This window comes from Podarcis cretensis, assembly GCF_951804945.1.
Source record: "Podarcis cretensis genome assembly, chromosome: 1".
NCBI classification, from domain to species: Eukaryota; Metazoa; Chordata; class Lepidosauria; order Squamata; family Lacertidae; genus Podarcis; species Podarcis cretensis.
This window is the reverse complement of record NC_137170.1, coordinates 26671805-26687640: the sequence shown is the minus strand read 5'-3', so window position 1 is coordinate 26687640 and position 15836 is coordinate 26671805. Positions and strand designations below refer to the sequence as shown.

At 47.2% G+C, this 15836-nt stretch overlaps 1 protein-coding gene and 1 long non-coding RNA gene across 6 annotated transcripts in view; one reads left to right on the top strand and one right to left on the bottom strand.

Moving 5' to 3' along the window:
- The window catches only part of LOC307223255, a 732363-nt gene that overhangs the window by 199163 nt on the left and 517364 nt on the right, over positions 1-15836 (bottom strand). The window lies entirely within an intron of this gene.
- Positions 1128-15836, top strand: part of FLRT2 (fibronectin leucine rich transmembrane protein 2) — a 92812-nt gene continuing 78103 nt past the window's right edge. For 2 of the 5 annotated variants that reach the window (XM_079988770.1, XM_079988772.1), the window contains exon 1: positions 1128-2831. The gene's annotated coding sequence lies outside the window, so the exon portion shown is untranslated. Of the gene's footprint in view, positions 2832-6234; positions 7272-7906; positions 7931-15836 lie in introns of those variants that run through there. The other 3 variants (XM_079988771.1, XM_079988774.1, XM_079988775.1) reach the window with 2 other exon arrangements.

Sequence of the window (15836 nt, the reverse complement as noted above, 5' to 3'; positions counted from 1 at the left end):
TGTTCAAAATAAAAATGGCAGTCTAACTCAGCCATGCCTGCTACCTCTTCCTCTGCTTTGCTTATTTTTCCAGGGTTGTTTTTTTTTAAGAGGGGGGGGGGTTGCTTGTTTATTTGGCTGGCAAATAACACCCTAAGAAAAGGCATCATCATTCCTGCACCACTACACCACAGACTGCCTGCGTTTCTGTGTTCCCCATTCATGCTTGCAATAGAAAAATAAGAATAAAAATATTATGAAAACATTCTACGCTGCTCTCTCTCTTTTAAAGGCAGCGTTTAAGGGCTAAGCAATCAAACGATACCCAAGATTAATATTTCAGAGGAGGGGGAAATAAATCAACCTAAACGAAAGGAGGAGAGGGGCGGGGCGGGAGTTTTGGGTAGGTGGTTAAACGCTGGCGAGCCCGGGCTTGCCGGCTTTCCTGCTCGGCGCTGCAAGATGCGCCGAGCTCCGCCTGTGCTATACTGCCACCTTGTCTAAACGCGGGGATTTGCACGGCAACTGTACAAAGCACGTTACGGGCGCTGCTCGCCTCCTGCACTTCTTCTAGCATAGCGATAGGTAGTTAAATAGAAAATTTTCACAGCCCTTACAACTATGATCCGAATATTCTCAGGCGATGTACCCGAGATCTGTGCTTTGAAGTCAAGGAAGCAGAGATGAGAGCATGTCAGGGGCAGGCAACACCTCTCCGCTCCGTCCCAACAGGGTTTGATTATGGAGCTCTTTAGCAGGTCGCTTTGTGCAATCTGAATTGATATGGGCCGAGGCGCACCAGGTCGCAGCAGCACGCCATCCAACAAACCGTTTTACTTCGGTGCAGCTTCACTGTAGCTCCTGGTGCTTCCACGGAAGAAAGTGAGTTATTTGCACGCCTCAGTGCCACCCTCCCCAATATATCTCTGCCATACTTTTTGAGATACGCGGGGTGGGGGGAGAGAGAGAGAGAAAAGCGACCCCTCCCTCTCCTGCCTCCCCTTCGAGTTAACGCTCTGCGCGCGTCACTTCGGAAAGGCTGGAGGAAGAAATCCGGAGCTGTAGCCTGCGCAGAAGAGCTTACCGCTTGGATCTTTCGTTCTTCCTTTCTCTCTCACACAGTGCCTTTTAACTCTTTTTTTATTTGGCGTTTGAGAGCAGGGAAGCTTTTAGGCACGAGTTCACGTATCTCTTTAGTGATGTGGCTATCAGCGTGCTGATGTTCCTTATGAACTCTCCGTTGCTCCACCGTAGCAGAGCCAGTACAAACACATTAAAAGCGCATTTCCCTCGCCTCCAGCAATACCGGGAACTGTAGTTTGATAAAGGGTGCTGGGAACTGTGTAGCCCCGAGAGGTAAACTACGGTTCTCATGCTTCTTGGGGGTGTGTGCTTTAAATATATGGTGCGTATGCAGCTCTGATAAATTAATTCTGCATTTCAGGGGGTTGGACTAGATGACTCTTGGGGTGCCAGTTCTATGATTCTATGAACTATTATGCCAGGAAGACAGGGAGACCCAAGGCCTAATCCGCATTCCGAGTACATCCGGAGCAGAACTGGTTCTCTCTTCGACTTCTTCACTAAAGCCCCAACGTCGGATGAAAGAGGAAGGAGGCTCGTGGGGAGGAAGGAGGTTATCTTTGTATGCCTTCCCCACCCCCGTGCCTCCACAGAATACCTTTCCACAGTTGTAGAAGCGTACACACGTGCACGCTGTTAACGCACATTCTGCTTCTGCTTGCGGAGCCCCGAAGGCGAGGAGGTTGGAAAGGCTGGTGCCGGTTTGAGATGTGCCGGGGGTTGGGGAAGAACTAAAGAACTACAGGTTAAAGTCATGCCACACGCACGAAATCCAAGGATCAGAGGCGAAATCCCTCCGAAGTGGCTCCTAAATCCACGTATTGTTCACGGGAAATATTTTTTTAAAGGGTCTGTAAATGCAGAAAATAAAGATCCAAAGAAGAAACACTCCCCAACCGCCCCTTTCCTCTCGAGTCCAGTGGCGGCTTATGCCTGTTCTTTCTTTTCCAAACCCACCCCTTGAGACGAGACGAGGCGGCACGTTTGCAAAAGAGGCACGCAGCTGATCTCCCGAAGGATATCTCTCGTGTGTGTGTGTGTGTGTGTGTGTGTAAGTTTCCCCAGGCATGCAAGCCTCTCACTTTCTCTCTCCAGACTCTCTGTGCTGGGCCAGCCACAACAGAGCGACCTCTCTCTCTCTCTCGCTCGCTCTCTCGCTCTCTCAGGCTCGGCTCTTCTTTCAGCGTCCCGCCCTCAAAGGGTTAAGCGGCCGCTGCCTGCCGCTCTTTGCTAGACGGCTGAGTTTCGAGGAAGGCGCTGTTTGAGGCAGGCGTCGCTGCGCGCTGCTGTTGCCGCTGCTCTTGCAGCCACCCGCTTGTGAAACCCGCCAGGCAGGCTCGCTTTGGGAAGACGGAGGGGCACGCATCTGGTGCATCGACGATCTGCTTTGGGGAAAGAGGGGGGAAAGAAAGAGAGAGGGAGAGAGATTTGCGGGCCGGAGGCAGAGAAGAACGAGGCATTTGGTCATGCTCGGCTGTCTTTTGCATCTTGGCGCTCTGGGTTGAATGACCGGCTGGACAGCGGCTCCAGAAGATCCCTCCGCTGGGCGCTCTTCGGTGAGAGAAGCCTCTTCGGCGGCGGCGGTGGAAGCCGGAGATTATGAGGACGGCGAGCGTGGCTCTTGCCAGCTATGGAACAAAGCCAGACCTTGGCGGTGATCCTTAAATCAGTACAATGCAGGAATCGAGCGGCTGCCCTCGCCACCTTCCTGACCCAGTGGGGTTTGGGTGAGCTCCAGCGAGAGGAGAAACGCGGCGCACGCTCGTCAGGTAAAGCGAATTCTTTTTCCTCGCTGCCTTCCTGCTGCAGGCGCCACCATCTGAGATGGATGGATGGATGGATGGATGGGGAGAAAGAACTCGGGCCATTTCATTCGCCCAGGGTTCCAAGTTTCATTCGGGGGGGAACCAGAGAGGCGTGCAAGGTTAGATTCGGTGTGACTCCGGAGCGAGCGAGGGAGAGAGAGGTGGAGGCTGTGGATTCTCTCTCCATAGGCAGGAAGAGTTGTGTATGCTGGGGGGGGGGCATAATAATGATAATGAGAATAATATATCTGCGATCCTGAAAGTACCTACTCCAGAGTAGTCCCCTTCAAACCAATGACAGTTCGGTTTCTGCATGGCAGATTAAGTTTGGTGGTGCTAGTTCAAGTACACACACGAACACATTTTCTGGGTGAATTAATGACGGTGTCTCCTTTCCAGTGCCCACCATTCTCGCGCTAAAGGTCCACGTGGGTGGATTCTGATGGCTTCTGTAAATCAGGCCGTTCCGTGCCTTCAAGTTCAAGTTCTCAAGCTTTGAGGTAGTGACAATCGTGTGTGTGTGTGTGTGTGTTTGTGTGTGTGTGTGTGTGTGTGTGTAACGTTTCAAAACGGTGCCTCTGCTCCGCCGGTTCATCTTTTGCGTCCGGAACCTGTGCGCCTTTACGCGCAAGGAAGCTCCGGCGAGTTCAACGGGACTTTACGTCCCTGGCAAATCTGGACCAGATCGGGCTGCAAGAGTGAGGCGCAAGGGTTTGAGAAAAGCAGCGTCCTCCCTTCTCTCTCCCCCTCCCCGTGCAAAATAAGGATCCAGAATCAATCGATTGGAGAACTCTGAGTGGCTTATTCCCCCCAGCTCCCGCTGCCTGCACTCCTTCCTTTTAGTGCCCCTCCTCATTTTAATCCAGATCTACTGCTGACGGAAACAAACCTCCTTTCTTCCCCCATCAGTCAATCACTGTCTGGCAAATGTCTTTCCTCCACCACCCCCTTTTCGCCTCCGCAGAAGAGGGGTGCGGGAGCGTTAGGGCTGGGTTAACTCCTTCGAGTCCGGACCCTCATTCATTCCGAGTTACCGGGATACCCTCCCGCACCGTCTTGATTTCGCCGAGACTCCCCCCGCTTTCCTCTCCAGCGGCGATTCTGCTTTTGTGATAACAGTGCCAGCAGCACTATGTGCCAGGCTCTCGTCAGCGCTTCCGTTTCAGAGCCTGGCTGGATGCTCCTTCTGGCTTTCTTCTCCGGGGTCTGCGCACCAGCATTTCTATTTTTCGAAGGCATGGGGAGGGGGCTGGACCCCTTCAGCGGGTTTAGGAGTTCCTCTGTCTTGGAAAAGTACATAGATTGCAGGCTGTGAACCCCGCGAGAATGAAAGTGCCATGATCCCCAAGCTCACAGATGGGCTGTGAGAGAGAGGGACATAGTTTTGGTCTGTGCCCAGCCTTTGATAACAGCGTGTCACATCAGTAAATATGGGAAGCTGCCTTAGTCCAGTAGCGTCTACAATGACTTGCATCAACTCTCTAGGGTTTTAGGGTTTCAGCCTCCTACAGCCTTGCCTGGGGATGCCGGGGATAGAACTCACGATCTTCTGCGCGCAAAGCAGGCGCTCTGCCACTGAGCTACAGCCCTTCCCTCCTTGAGCTGATTCCATTTCTCCGTGTAATCTGGGCAATATCATAGCCCTCTGCTTTAGAACAGTCATGCGTTCTGCCTTCCCTTGCCATATATGTACCCCTTTTCCTGCGTTTGGGGATGTGCCTTCGGAGGTAGCTTAGGCCGTGTCCAAAACGCCCAATGCGTCTGTATGCCCCGCCAACACATTGCTGGAGATGGGTGGCTGAGGCAAGGAGAGCGAGCGTGTGGCTTGTACGTGTGATCGAAGGGAGAAGGGGGAAACGGAAATACCTCTAACCGGCTCTTAGCGTCAATAGGACGTTTCGCTCAAGGGAATTCTCAGTAGTTTTGAGTCCAGGCCTTCTTCACTCCAGCGTCTGCACTTGGGTTTATTTAGTTTACACTTGGTTGCTGCCCACTTGATGGCTGTCTGCGGAGGGTGTGAACTGGATCCGTGGAAAAGCCTCGCGCTTGAGGCCATGTGGGCTTTCTCTTCGTGGCGTTGGGTCTGTGGTGGCCCACTCACACTTTCAAGGCACCCTTTTGCGTGGCAGCCATCAGATGTTGAGAAGGCAGGTGTGAAACCCTCCCTTTCCCTGCAGATGAACCAGGAATGAGTTCGCGACACTAGTGTCAATCCACTAGGCTCTTTAGCTCTAGAACCTCGAGTCCAGATGCTCGGAGGAGGGAAAACAAGTCAGCATGGGGAAAAACAAAATCAGGAGTGGTTTCAAACGCTTTTTTTTTAAAAAAAAAAAACCTACCCCCGCCTCCAAAAGAAGAATCTGTAGGATCCCTGAAATTGACAAACTTCACCGAGTTCCCTCCCTCTCTGGTGCTAAAAATTAATATCAGAGACATGCAACCCGATAATGTATATTCATTTTTTACCAGCAAAGTCTTGAAGGTACAGCCGCCTTTTCTCTCTCCCTCCTCTCCATTTGTATCTAGCAAAGCTCTCAAAGAAAAACGACCAATTTCATTTTAGTCTGGTGAAAATGCGCCCTCCGTGCAGTAGCCGATTTTTTTTTTTTTAAAAAAAGGGTTTACTGGCTGCCCCCTCGCGAATGTAGCATTTGGGGTTGGAGGTTATTTATTCAGTTATGAGGCAGAGACGTCTAGATTTCTTCTGTCCTTTAGAAAAGTCAATATAACACAAAACAGATCTCTTCCTTCTCCGGGGATCGGCTGATGTATTTATTGATTTGATTTTGCCAGGTAAAAGTTCAAAGGTGGTGGTGGCGGTAATGGGGATCTCACCATAGGCTGCAGACATGTGAAATAACACCGCTATGGTGAACATTCTGCCTCTTTCCTCCCTTCCCCTTTCCTAATGGCTACAATTAATTCATTTTATCCCAGCGAAGGGAGTTCCTTTCCCTGCAAGCGGGGCGCCTGCTCAGCGCAGGATAAAACCAAGTGGCTTTTTATTCTTAATGGTCGGGATCCTCGGGAGGGGGGGGGAGAGAGCCAGAAAAACTCAAATCCTGCCTGCCATGGAAGCCCTGCTGATGTTTTTTTGTCGGGGAGCCTCTATTGGGGCAATTAAAGCAGCTAATGACACGCGCGCGCGCCCGCACGTCCAGAGCCGAGCCGAGAAGTAGATCAGGCTGAGCGCCTAAGACGCCGCTTGGTGCTGTTTCCCGTATTCTATCTGATAGCTGCGCGCAAAAGGGGAGGAGGGGGAGAGACTCCTAATAAGAATCGAGGCAGAAGCGCATCTTTGGCTAAAGAACTTGACGGTGAAGGGTGGGTTAAATAATTAAGGGGGGGGGGGAGAGAACCCGAGCCCGACTTTGCCTCTTGGAAAGCTTTCAGGCTGCAGCCCTGCCTTCCAAGCATTCTTTAAACTCGCCATGTGGGAGGAACTCCAGGAGAGAGAGAGAGAGAGAGATGGCTATCAACGCGAATTCATTACTGTAAACATCTCCCTGGGGTGTCAGGCAAGCAAAAGGGAGAGAGAGGAGAGGGAGAGAGGGGTGGGGGAGACAGAAAGGCTCAGCTGCCATTAGAGTCCGATCGGAGATCTCCTGACGCCCAGGATCAACCTGCCAACGCGGCTGGACTTTCCGAGTCCAGAGGGGAAAGAGGCGCTCGAGCGCACACGCGCTCACGCGTGCACGTCTGCATGCGCCCGGCGCCCCCGGAGGCTTCTGGGGTGCTGCTCGCCTGCGCTTCCTCCTCGTGGGATCCTCACTCTCCTGAGCTCCGAGGACCGAGGGGAGAAAGAAAGAAAAAACCCCAACCCCAGGCCAGGGGAAAACAACACTACCAAACTGTTCGCTGCAGGCTGATTAGAGCTCGCTCCTCTCCCGGACATCTCTGTTGATTTCGAGTTGTTGGCGTCGCTCTCTGCCTGGTTTGTCCTCTCTCTCTCTCTCTCCTTGAGAGGTGGGGACCGAGGAGACAGAGGAAGAGGTGTGCGCCTTTGCGCTTGCCTTCTCGGGGATGCTGGAGCCCCGGGCTGCGCGTTGGAGGCGAAAGGAGGAGGATGTTGCCGCTGCCTCGTAAGCGGGGAAGGCGGAAGAAAGTGCCGCGCTCGCTCCGCAGAGCAGAAGCAGCAGCAGGCGGCGGCCCCGGAGGCGAGCGCCGCCCGCAGCTTGCGGGCGAGGGCAGCAGCAGGAGGCGGAGGACAACGACGACGACCCCACCGCGGCGAGGGGGCGATCCCACCGTTGCTGCTCCCCCAGCGCATCGGAGACCAACGTTACTGCTGCTGCTGCTGTGGCGGTGGCCGCCAAAGTTTGGGGGTCTTCGCTGGAGGGGGGGTAGAGACTCCCCGGGGATTATGCGCACCCGAGGACGACGCTTCAGGATCGGAGCCTGCAGGTACAATCGGGCTCGCGTCCCTCTCTCAGAATTCCCCCCTACCCCGATTCAACGATTCTAATATTCCCCCCTTCCCAGAAGGAGGGAAGCCCCTCTGCCATTACAACCATCGCCCCCATAGTGCCAGGTGCAAAAAGTTCGTGGCCTGGGATCCAGGTGGGGACGGGATGAGGGGCAAATGGCCAGTCGCCTGCTTAGACTAGAGGGGTGGTGCGCGAATGACAGGGACACACGCGCAGGCATCCCCACTGGGAAATTTATCAATGGCTGTATGTGACAAGTGGAAAGGGAAAGATGCGATCGCTGTGCAGCAGCTTGTGTATTTCAGCCTGTGTGTGTGAGAGAGAGGATGAGAATCCAGATGAACGTAGAGGGCAGCTTTTTACTTTCTCTCCTTCATCCCCCACCTGACTCTTGACTGTTCCAAATGTGCCCTCTGGCCATTTCCTAGCCTTGAAAGGGACGACCCGCCTCTGTCCCCTCCTCCCATCAGTATCCTCACACCATCGAGCAAAGAGCTACTACTTGGCATTCTGGAAGCAAGTGAGGTTTATATTTTGGAATAAAGAAGGGAAGAAAATTCCTTTTGTGTGTGTGTGTTATGGAATGGAGAAGTTGAGCAGATGAAAGCCAAGCTGGCAAAGAGAAGATCAGGTTAAGTCAGTGCTGACAAGCATTATGAAATTCAAATGGAGGGGTGCGGGGAGGCAGCGGTAAATTGCATCAGTATTCATCAGATTCCCATCAATAGCTACATAAAGGCGGATCTGATGGCTTGGGGGAGGGTGGAGGAGGCAGAGATGGCATTTCAAGTCCATCAAGTGGGCAGCAGCCTTATTTCATGAAGCTGGTCTGAGGGTTACTGACAAGCCAGAGAGAAAAGAGAGGGGGGGGGGGTTGAAGCAAGCAGTTGGGGGGGGGGAGCAGCCTGAAAACTGAGGGAGAAGCCATCAACCTTCCTCTCTGGAATGGAGAATCAGTCAACAGGAGCTTTTAATTAATTTTAATGGAGGAAATCTGTTTTAAGGCTTACAATAAGCTAATAAAGTCCACGGCAGAAATCCATGCAGAAGCCTGGACTCGTGTATAGAAAGTGCTGATTAGAGTTTTGCCTTTGTGGTATTTTTCATTTTTTATCTTTGGTTTAGGAGAGAAAAAGAGAGAGATAGAACAAGAGAGCATTTGCTTAGTATAGGCAAAGCCTATCCTTTTACACCCAAGCTTATTTACCTTCTCTTAGTGCATACAAACCAATCATGCCAATTGGGATCTGGAACGTAATCTTCTCCAGGCAGCTTAATCCTGCAGTCCTCATTGAGACAAAACTCCCATGGAGTTCATTCATGGATTTATTTACTTAGCATGTACTAGAGAATTCCTGCTCCAGTGGGACTGGCAAATCCATTCTGGATTCAAGAGGGACAAAAGGACAGTCAGGCCATCCCATCATGGTCTGTGTCACAGAAATGCACTGAAAGTGGCATTTTTTTGACCAAAGACTGCAGCATCTTGATATTAACAGGAAGAGTATTAAGCTGGCGTGCTTTTTTCTTTCTTTGTTTTGCTATCCTAGGAGGCAGGGACTCCTGCAAGCACAGGAGGGGCAAAGCTGGGCAGTAGGCCTTCTGAGATAACGGTGATTCATTTTCCTTCAGAATTGCAGTAACCTATCTGATCTATTGAAAAGAACACAGAATAAAGGCAGGAAAATGTTTTGCAAGCCTTGTGCAACTAGCTTTTTCTGTTTAGATATGATGGGACTGTTTCTTCTGATTCTTTTTGCCTAAATTACTTTAAGATGGGCATAATCCACTCACCCCACTATGCTTATATTTCAGCAAACAAAAACCACCACCACCCGCACCTACTCACTACCTTTCAAAAATAATTTCCACCCATCACACTTAGAGAATCTCCATTCCCTTCTCCTCCTGCCAGTTTCCCCTGCATTAAGTTGACCCATCAAAATATTGCACTGGAACACTAGGCAGCCTCATTACTTTTCACACTACTCTGAGCTCACAAATGCCTTACCCAAAACTTCCCATGAGTCTCAATAAGTGGTACAGTACCTCACTTTTTGAGAGGATGTTCTGCTCCTATACAACTGGGATTTCACCTTGGTTTTAAAACAGGCTTGGTTAGTTGCAGGTGGCATTCCAATGGTTAAAAAGAAAACAAAAGAGGATGGCTGGACTAGATGATGGGGGTGTTGGTTCTTCCAACTTTACAATTCTATTATTCTATGAGATGCCAGCCAAGCACCACTGAAAATTGGACCTCCTTGGCATGGTGATAATGTTCTGTTTGCAAACTGGCCTCTGATCAGAATGTTGGACACAATGTGCAGAAGTCTAGGACTTGGACAAAAGATAAATTGATGGAATGCAAACAAGCTAAGCTAAGGATTGACTTGTTCATATGTATATGTGATTTTTATCTGCATATGATTTTCAGTCTCTGGATTTAATTTGAGCCATTGCTATAAGTCATGATTATATCCTGGTCTGCTGGAGAGCAGACTTATCTGCTGAAAACAACCCCATATCCACCCATTTCAAAAAATGCCTTACATGGGCTGTGGTTTCAGGCGAGAATCAGCAATGCAAACATTTCTGTAAGTGGTTAGAAAGGCAACTCTCAAGTATGTAGAGCCCTGATGATTTGATTTTCCTCTCCATTCCCTGGCATCAGAAAACGTAGGCTTCCTTGTTTGAAAACAAGTAGGAGATCAAGCACATTAAGGGCTGTGGCTTTTATTCTGCTGTGCTTTATAGGTGAGGGAATAGCCCCTCTTAAGAGAAAACTGTTTGTTTCCAAGAAGGACAGCTTCTTAGTCACCCCTACACCCTCTGCTCTTAATCTAAAAGTGAGTTCATTTTTCACTAGATTACTTTCATATAACTTTGTGGTTTCTGCCACAGTGATTCAAATTCAGTCCATTAGTGACCTCTATCTGTGAGAAGTATGCAATCAATGCATGCATGGTCTCTCTCCACTCTCACGCTCTATCTTGCTCCTTTTCTTCTGCAAAGTACAGTATATTGTGGCAGCGGGGAAGGGGGAGAATGCAACATCTGACTTGCTTGGGTTTTGGATATCTTAAATTACTCAATTTGCTCGTTGGATTAAAAGACAGTGTTCACTCCTCTTCTCATGTTCTATAGTAGAACAACATTCAAATGAATATAAGGTAACTCATAGAACAACATTCAAATGAATATAAGGTAACTCATACCCATTTGCCACTAATGTGAAGAACACCAGGCATTTGGACAGTGTTCTCTTAGTTTGCTGGTGATCATAGGTCGGCCGACTTAACAAAATCAAGAGTCAAAATGCAATTTGGAATGTCCAATAGTTCATGTTTGCTCCAGAAGTTCTGTTGATTGTGTGACTTTTATCACCCCATAGTTGTAACTAAAAAATGTATACTTAGCAAAGATGTACAGTGACCAGCATTTTAGTATAGTAGCAAGATTATCTTTGTAATGAAAAAGGAAATAAAATTCCATCTGTGTCTGTATTTTGAATACCCATCAGAGATCAAGGGAAAAGATTCTTATTAACAGATGGTCCCTTTTTGGGGATTATTAAACCCAGCTTTCAAATATCAATTTGTCTCTTGCTTGTATCCAGATCCATATTTCATGTTTTAGTTAATTATTGTGAATTGTGAATCGAGGGATCCAACAACAGCATTGCTTTGATGAGGGGGATAGTTTGGTTTGACATTTTCCAGATGATATTTGATGCATTTAGTGCAGGGGTAATATGGTGGCTTTAGATGCTTAATGATTCCTTATTTCCTTTTGGCAAGTCTTTGCCCAGAAGTAATAGTTTGGAGATGTTATTGCTGTTGTTCAGTGACATAATCCAAGAACTGATAGGTGCCTGGGACTAAAACTTTTCTTCTTCTTTTTCTTTTGGAAGCAAATTGTGCTATTTCAAGAAAAAAGAAGGAAACCTCACAAAGTGACTATTCTTATTTTATTTAAAAAACTTACAACCTGCCCAATTTTCCAAGGAAATCAAGATGGCTAACCACCAAAACTCACAAATTACACCCAATTGCAAAATCCAGATATCAACATAAAAGCAAGAGCCAATTTAATGATTCCAAAAAAAAGCCACCAACACAAACCATGTGAAGGAAGAGTGTCAGCTTCAAGCTGATGGCATCAAGCTGAATTCCCTAAAGCAGTGTATGACCTATAGATGCATCTGTCAGCTTGCTTTTAAAGAACAAATAAAGAAATACGTGACCCAAATAATTATTACATCTTTGGAGTTCTTTTAGAAACAACAGTTAAAAAGAAACCCATAAAAAAACTGACGGCTTACCAAAGGCAAATACTTTTGTGGGAGCCAGAGTCCAGTCTTTTCTGAATCTCTTCCAGTTTAGTCCTCTATGAAAATGCTTAGCTAGTACAATGAACTTAGTTATATTCAGCCAGTGGCCCAGACTGTTGCGATCTTCCTGTTCTTTGGTGCTTTACTGGTGATTTACTCAACCAGCAGCCTTTATTTCTCTTTGATTCCTTCTCCTGACATGGCCCTTTGAATTGAATAGGAACTCAGTCTAGTGAGGTCTTAAAACAAATCTGTCATGTTACATTCAGGATTCCAGAAAACTTAATGATCCGTAAAGAAATCTGTAAAACATCTTTAATCTTTTTTTAAAAAAAAACATTCTGTGCTTTCTGATCTGCTTCTTAAAGGTCCCTTGTCTACTTTGTAACAGGCCTGATACATGTGGCTTGTTTATTTTAAAAAATGGCTCCTTCTGATCCGGTTTAATGGGAATATTTCTTCTTCTGTATATAAATGGGTGAAGGTAGAGTTATAGAAAAATGGATCATGCACTTAGGTAAACCAGCCACTGAGATTTAGGTGTCTGCCCTATGTTAACTCATAGGTAGCCTTAATGAGATTATTTCACAATGTGTGGACTGCAGCATTTGAACGACAGAATTTCGGAAACTTTTGCTGTGCTCATGTCTTCAGGGGTTGCAGAACCCATCTTCTTTCCTATCAAATCCAATGGGATTTCATGATGGGGATCATCCTATGGATCCCAGTCTTGCAAGTTGCCAGGAAAATGCCTTTGGCCAAGGCCTGTACTTGCATCATTCCTGAGTCCCTATCAGCACATTTTGATCATGCTTTGAAAGGGGTGGGAGATACTCAGCACCTCATAAGATCAGTCCTCCCCTTAGATCAACCCCCCAAAGGTCACAACAAAAATTCCGACATGGCTTTTTGAGTCCTTCATAATTATTAATCACTGGGCAGCTAGTCAACTGATAAATTAACAGAGTAATTCCCTGTGACGGTTTATGGGCTAAGGACCACAGTCATAGAAATTAACATAAAGGAAAATGATTTGCAAACTTATTGGGGGTGATAACCTTTAAATAGTCATGATAATCAACACGTCAGATCCCAATAAGCTCTCGCTCACGTGGAACCAGAGTCTGTGAAAAATGGTTTTCAGTGTTGGGATGTTTTTTGATCCCTTCAAAGTTCTGCCCATGCAAATTTAAATAGACTGCATCTGATTTCCCCTCTTATATTTTATCAGTTTGGAAGGAGTGAAATTTAATGCTTACTATTTGTATTTGTTTATCATTCTTTCCTGAATCTGAAAGCTGAAACAATCCTTTAAATTTAATGTTTATTTGGAGGTTCTTGCGTGTGAGTCTTGCTGAACCACGAAAGCACATTTTTCAGTGGGGCACAGGAAATTTTTTTCCTGTTGCATTGGGCCATATACTCCTCCTGACTTCCGAAGGCTCAGAATTCTAGCCTTGCAGGAATTGCACCAAAGGCCTCTTGAAATCCTTTTGTGCTTGCCTGAAACACTTATTTCAGACCCCTCGATTTCTGTTGCCCTCATGGTCAGAGCCCCCCCTTGTCATTAGTTAAAGTAAGGCAACCATGTCAAAAAGCCCATGGTTGTGGACCAAATAGCAAGAGCCCCTTGACTCTTTGTCCTAAACTCCCTAACCATTTGCCTCCATTGTGTGCCACACAGCAAGCCCTGGCCCTCCTAAGCTAGCCAGCTGCCTCAAGCGCCCTGGATCCCAGAATCAGCTGCCGTTCCAATTGGTTTCTGTACGTGGAATGCATGGAATGGGGAGAGCATGTTTATTTTTCCCTTTCGCCATGGGCAGCAAAACGCTGTGGGTTGACCCTGCCTTTGGTAAGGAGCCTCCCCTCTTTGGTAGACCTTTCATAAGGAATTATCACTAGCCACCATTTCAGACTGTGAACTTGAGGCTGATACCCACAGTTCAGACAAGACTCCTGGAGCAAAGCATAATGCAAACATAGGAGCTTGCTGGATCAGGCCAGTGGTCTACCTAGTCCAGCACCCTGTTCCCATAGTAGCGAACCAGATGCCTGTGGGAATACTGCCTCTTTCCATATGAACCTACCTGGACCCTGAGAACATCTTCTGAGACACTTCTTCATGTGCCTCCTTCATGAGAGGTCCAAAGGGTGGAAATACAAGAACGGGCCTTTTCTGCAGTGGCCCCCTCTTTGGGGATTGTTCTCTCCTGAGAGGTTTGTTCGCCTGGCACCTTCATTATACACCCTTTTGTGCCAGGCAAAAATGTTCCTCTTTAACCAGTCCTTTGGCCGAGTGACACCCAAAGTCCTTTTAAAATGTGTTGGGAAGGAGGGGGCTATTGGGTTGTTTTTGTATTGTGATTTTATGTTGTAACTGCCCCGAGACCTGTGCTATAGGGCGGTATACAGTGGTACCTTGGGTTACAGATGCTTCAGGTTACAGACTCCGCTAACCCAGAAATAGTACCTCGGGTTAAGAACTTTGCTTCAGGATGAGAACAAAAATCATGCAGCGGCAGCTGGAGGCCCCATTAGCTAAAGTGGTACGTCAGGTTAAGAACAGTTTCAGGTTAAGAATGGACCTCCAGAACTAATTAAGTTCTTAACCCCAGGTACCACGGTTACAAATTTAATAGATAGATAGATGATAGATAGATAGATAGATAGATAGATAGATAGATAGATAGATGATAGATAAAATAAACCCCACCAGCAGGACCTGAGTACAACTATGCTGTCCTCCCTTGTGCTATCCAGCAACATATTCCCAGCAAACTGTCTCCAACAGTGGAGGTAGAGCATAGTCAGGAGGAGGGTTTTTGTTTTGTTTTTTTACAATTTAGCCAGTTTTATTTTACAAAAAGAAGCTCAAAGTGACTGTTAATGGTTAGTAGCCATTCACAGCTACAGATTTGTCTAATCGCCTTTTAAAGCCATCCAAGATGGTGGCCGTCACAGCCTCTTGTAGAAGGAATGTGGCTGGAAGAGATGAGGTCCACAGACGATGTTCTTTCTTCTTGACAGGGAAGTTTAGGACTAGCACCAGGAGTGGCTGCTAATAGACATATCACGCCTGTGTCCCTGGAGATTTTTGCCCTTCGAATATTTCTGTACAGTGGGAACCTAGGCATGCCTCTGAAAGTAGCTGCAAACTGTCCACTGGCTATTACATGATACACTGATGAAAAAGGTCAGAGCCCAGAATGGAAACTAAATCCAGGACCTTATTGGGAGAGAAATGGGTTAATGCTGCCAGGAATTACACTCCCAACAGCAGCTGGTGGTGCATGTCATTCTCATAAGCAGAAACAAATGGGCAATGGTAGTTTGCAGGGAAGGAAATGTTCCATTCCTTAACTGTAGCATTGAAAGGGTTTGTACGCACTGTGTATTTTTGACATAAATGGGATTGGAAAGCATTTCCATTAACAGGACAGTGAACAATAATACACATGTTGACGATATCTCTCTCAGTATAGCACAGATGCTGCAGAACTCTTGATTCCATCTTCTTAACAGTGTGCTACAGTTACAGTTCTCTAATTAAAAGCTAAAGTGCTTGCGTTTTTGCTTTGCATTAGAAAATAATGCAGCACAGTGGCCTGGTTCACCCACATATAAACATTGATGCAGACCCTCTAAGTGCCCCTATTTTCCAGGGACAGTCCTGGATTTATAGAAGTCATCCCGGTTTCTGATTTGATCCTGGAATGTCCTGCCTTTTCCTTATGATGTTCCTGTTTTCATCAGAGAAATGCTGGAGGGTACGGAGTTATGTGACCCCCGACCCAAGGAGATAAGTAACTATACAACCTTTAGAAGACATCTGAAGGCATCTCTGTATAGGGATTTTTTTTTAAAAAAATATTTAATGTTTTACTAGGTTTTTGTATATATTGGAAGCCACCTAGAGTGACCCAGTCAGATGGGCGAGGTGTATAATAACAACAACAACAATAATAATAAAAAAGAATAGGACATAACTATTTTCACTGGAGAAATGTTGGAGGATATGTTGATGAGGAATCCTCTGTGTAATGGGGCACATTCATTTGTGCTGCTCCTCTGCTACACACACTATAGGGAAAAAGTTTCTGTGAATTGGGTGCAGTACCTGCAGCACAAAGTGCATGAAACATGCACTGGGAAGGGCACCTGTGTCTGTTGTGTCATGGTGCCTACAGGATTCCTGGTCACTGGGTATGTGCA